We start from the raw sequence: 5334 nt of genomic DNA, 5'->3' as shown, positions 1-5334 counted from the left end.
CCACACTCGTTCATTCTCCCCCTCCCCGATCCAGATTTGGATCGAGGGAACGAGCCCACGGCGCCCATCCCCGTCGCCCCGCACGAACTACCCCGCCTCCCTGACGACCGCGCCGCCCCTCGCCGATTGGATGCCGCCCGGAGCCCGCACCGCTCGTCCGCTCGTCGGAGCCGCCTCGCCATGGCCGCCGTCGACCTCGCCCGCCCGCGCACTCACCCTGCCGCCTGGGATCTCGCTGGGAGGACCGTCGTCGACCCCTGCTTCGTCTACGCCGCTGGATCGAGGCCGGGGGGCCACCACGTCGATGTACGCCTCATCGCCCCCGTCTGCCTCCGCCTCGGCCGCCTCGCCCTAATCCGCGTTGCCACCACCGGACCGTCCCCGTCCTCCTCCTCAACGGCCGACCCCGAGCCTCGCCGCCTCCGCTTCCCTTCAACGCAAGTGAGGCCCCAGCCTCTGCCTCCCTCTCTTTTCCTCTATCGCCGTACCCGACCACCGCGCCCCACAGCTGCGCCCGGCCACCCTCGCCTCGCCCTGGCGCCCTCCCGTGCGTGCCCACGATGCCACATGCGCTCACACGCGACCCCGTCCGTCGAGGCCTCGCCCCGCTGATGCTTCTGCTGCCGCTGCTGTGCCAGCGCCTTCCCGCTCGCCGGCCGCGCCCCTGCACGTGCGTCCGCACGCCCGACCTCGCGTGCACCCGCCCTTGTCCCGTCGATGCCCGTGGCCGCGGCCCCGGCTAGCCGCGCCTGGGTCCGACGCCCGGCGTTTGCCCCGGTGCCCATGCCCGCACCCGTTAGCCCGTTAGGCCCTGGGCCTATGACAGATGGGGCCCCACGCCCCCAGAGAACGTGTCTGTTAAAAAAAAGGAGTTAAAAAATAAATAAATCAATAATAAATAATAAAAATAATTAATTAATTAATTAACTAATTAATTAACTTAATTAATTCTGATTAACTTAGCTAATTAAGATTAATTAATCTAATGACTAATTAACCTAATTAACTACTGTTAATTAGCTAACAGTGTATGACAGTGGGGCCCACCCCCTATTAACACTAATTAGGTTAATTAAAATGTTTAATTAAAAATGTGTCACTGACCAGTGGGACCCACTGGTCAGGTTGACCAGTCAACCCTGTTGACTGCTGACGTCAGCATGACCTCATGCTGATGTCATAAATCCATTTTCGAATTAAATAAAATAATTAATTAAATTCCAGAAATTCATAAAAACTTTAGAAAATCATATCTTTTAATCCGTAACTCGGATTAAATTATTTTCAACATGAAAGTTGCTCAGAACGACGAGGCGATTCCGGATACGCAACCCGTTCGTCCGCCACACCCCCCTAACCTATCGAACTCGCAACTTTCCCCCTCCGGCTCCTCTGCCCGAAAACACGGAACCCCGGGAATACTTTCCCGGATGTTTTCCCCTCTTCACCGGTATCACCTACTACCGCGTTAGGGCACACTGAACACCGCGTATTGCCTTGTTATATTTTGTGATGCTTTGTTTGCTTTGTATTCATTATTTATTCCCCCTCTTCTCTCCGGTAGACTACGAGACCGACGCTACTACTGACCAGTTCGACTACGGAGTTGACGACCCCTCTCTCTTGCCAGAGCAACCAGGCAAGCCCCCCCCCTTTGATCACCAGATATCGCCTACTCTTCTCTATACTGCTTGCATTAGAGTAGTGTAGCATGTTACTGCTTTCCGTTAATCCTATTCTGATGCATAGCCTGTCATTGCTGCTACAGTCATTGATACCTTACCCGCAATCCTAAATGCTTAGTATAGGATGCTAGTGTTCCATCAGTGGCCCTACACTCTTGTCCGTCTGCCATGCTATACTACTGGGCTGTGATCACTTCGGGAGGTGATCACGGGCATATACTATATACTTTACACTGTTACATTACCTGTGATACTGTTCGGAGTTGGGGGCTGAAAGGACAGGTGGCTCCATCCCGGTAGAGGTGGGCCTGGGTTCCCGACGGTCCCCGACGGTTACTTTGTGGCGGAGCGACATGGCAGGTTGAGACCACCTAGGAGACAGGTGGGCCTGGCCCTGTTCGGCATTCGCGGATACTTAACACGCTTAACGAGATCTTGGTATTTGATCTGAGTTGGCTACGAGCCTATACGCACTAACCATCTACGCGGGAGTAGTTATGGGTATCCCGACGTCGTGGTATCAGCCGAAGCACTTCAGACGTCAGCGACGGAGCGGCGCGCGCCGGATTGGAACGTAAGCCTGCTCTTGTATTAAGGGGGCTAGTTCTGCTTTCGGCCGCCCACGCAACGTGCAGGTGTGCTATGGGCGATGGGCCGAGACCCCTGTGCGCTTAGGTTTAGACCGGCGTGCTGGCCTCTCTGTTTTGCCTAGGTGGGGCTGCAACGTGTTGATCTTCCGCGGCCGGGCATGACCCAGGAAAGTGTGTCCGGCCAAATGGGATCAAGCATGTTGGGTTATGTGGTGCACCCCTGCAGGGAAGTTAATCTATTCGAATAGCCGTGATCTTCGGTAACAGGACGACTTGGAGTTGTACCTTGACCTTATGACAACTAGAACCGGATACTTAATAAAACACACCCTTCCAAGTGCCAGATACAACCGGTGGTCGCTCTCCCTCAGGGATACGAGGAGGGGATCGCCGGGTAGGATTATGCTACTGGAGATGCTACTTGAAGATGCTACTTGGAGGACTTCAATCTACTCTCTTCTACTTGATGCAAGACGGAGGCTGCCAGAAGTGTAGTCTTCGACAGGATTAGCTATCCCCCTCTTATTCTGGCATTCTGCAGTCCAGTCCACTGATATGGCCTCCTTACACATATACCCATGCATATGTAGTGTAGTTCCTTGCTTGCGAGTACTTTGGATGAGTACTCACGGTTGCTTTCTCCCCCCTTTTCCCCCTTTCCTTTCTTTCTGGTTGTCGCAACCAGATGCTGGAGTCCAGGAGCCAGACGCCATCGTCGACGACGACCCCTACTACACCGGAGGTGCCTACTACTACATGCAGCCCGCTGACGACGACCAGGAGTAGTTTAGGAGGATCCCAGGCAGGAGGCCTGCGCCTCTTTCGATCTGTATCCCAGTTTGTGCTAGCCTTCTTAAGGCAAACTTGTTTAACTTATGTCTGTACTCAGATATTGTTGCTTCCGCTGACTCGTCTATGATCGAGCACTTGTATTCGAGCCCCCGAGGCCCCTGGCTTGTATTATGATGCTTGTATGACTTATTTATGTTTTAGAGTTGTGTTGTGATATCTTCCCGTGAGTCCCTGATCTTGATCGTACACGTTTGCGTGCATGATTAGTGTACGATTGGATCGGGGGCGTCACACGCTTTTGCTAGTATAGGACCAAAGGGAGTAGCTATTTAGGGCATGTTTGGAAGTTGGGTACCTTCCTGAATTCTCCAACTCTTACTCTGCCACCAAGGAAGCCAAATTCTCTACAGAGTGGTGATGCGTCCTGCAACGCACAATCGCTCCTCTCTTTGCCATAGGTTGGTAGCCCATGATTGATCAGATGTTTTTTGGGCCATGTAGCTATGTGTTCGACGGAAGGCTCGACGGAGCATGTCATCTGGTTGCCGGCGACGAACAAAGGAGGGAGTTGAGCAGGTTGGCATCCGAGTGTGATGAAGATGGGGCCATTGTAGGGGAACGTGATATGTAAAATAATATTTTGTTACCACGCACAATCCAACCAAGATCACTATAGAGGTGCAGGTAACACATCAAAGATGTTAACTATGTCGAAGTAGCCCTCTGACCCCGCCACTAAGTTATACCCCCATCCGATCTAGCGTCGAAGGTTACAATGCCTCCAAGGTGTTCACGCATACGAAAAAGAAACAGCTAGACCAACACAAAGAGCAATGACGAAGAACTAGATCTAATCTGGAGAGAAAGAAAGGTGGCCAACTAGAGTTGACAGGACACAACCAACAGGAGAGGCTTGACTAGAGGCTTCGGGGTTTCTCTCCTGGTGCACCCCTGGTCCCATTATATAGGTGGCTAGGAGGAGGAGGGTCGTCGACACAGGAAGTGGACTCCTCCTAGGGTTTTCTTGCCCCCAAGGCATGTTGGGTTAATATGACTTGGGCACTATTGAGCTGCCTTGCCCCCCCTAGCAAGGGGACCAAAGTAACATAAACCTTTTATAATTTTTGAACCTTCCGAGCCCATCCAAAAGCTTTCCAGATATCATTGGACACGTCAAGACCTTCCGAAATGTTTTCAAACCTTGTGAAACAGTTTCAGAACCCTTCTCTTTCATTCTCCATTAGATTCTAGAATACCTTAATGTCGCTAAACCTTAAGTGTGTGATCCTCGAGCATATGTGTACATGTTTGGAAAACCTTCCAATCAATAATTATTAGCAGGATTTGGAGACCCAAAATAATTCCCACATGTCATCCAAGATCTTTATCGAGCGAACCTTGTATTATCAGATACAACTCCCTTTGCCTCACGATACGTTACATAATCCAACACAAGATGTTAGTAGCTATCCTCGTGATCACCATCTTGCTCACTATACCTAGTTATCCTCGTTATCGGTTATTACTCTTTTCTCATTTCCTTTTTTGGTATCCCCGTGACTAACTCCTTAGTCACTACTTGGCCAGACAATGTTGGGCACTGCAATTCCGAGTGGACCTAGAGTGTATCTCTCTATCACTGGAGGGGCAAATCCCAGTATTCACATATCTAGTACCACGACATGCTTTTTGGTGTTTCAAAAGTAACATTTATAGTCACGTAGTTACATAGTAACATTGGGTAACCCCAAGAAACCACTCGATATCTAGGTCCACGATATTCTCATGGTCTAAGGACGCAATTAAGAACACATCATGAGAAAATACGGACAACAATATTTCACAAATTAAGTGTATCCAACACAATTGTTACCCTAACAATGTGTTCTCATTATTGCCGACATCATTTTTACATTAATCATGACCATGATGAGGAAAACAATAAATTAGCTAGTTCAGAGGCCTTATTAGGGATCTCTTATAGTGCTTATTATTCCACACATCAATTAGGTTTTCCTTTGAATATCATATTCAAGAATTATTCATAAGCTGAATTGAATTGGTCTAATTTAGGACTGCCCAATCTATTTTTATCTTACTTAATTCTATCTATGCCATGCAATTATAGCATAGAAAATAAATTAATCATGAACATGGAAATATAATATAAAAACTTTATTTATTGGCTTTTGGGCATATTTCCAATAGAGTCGGTACTCGGGGATGGGACGGTGAATACACTGGAGATGGGGTGGGAAACTTGCTAA

The sequence above is a fragment of the Triticum dicoccoides genome, chromosome 1B, assembly GCF_002162155.2.
Source record: "Triticum dicoccoides isolate Atlit2015 ecotype Zavitan chromosome 1B, WEW_v2.0, whole genome shotgun sequence".
Classification (NCBI taxonomy): domain Eukaryota; kingdom Viridiplantae; phylum Streptophyta; class Magnoliopsida; order Poales; family Poaceae; genus Triticum; species Triticum dicoccoides.
This window is presented reverse-complemented; position numbering follows the sequence as displayed.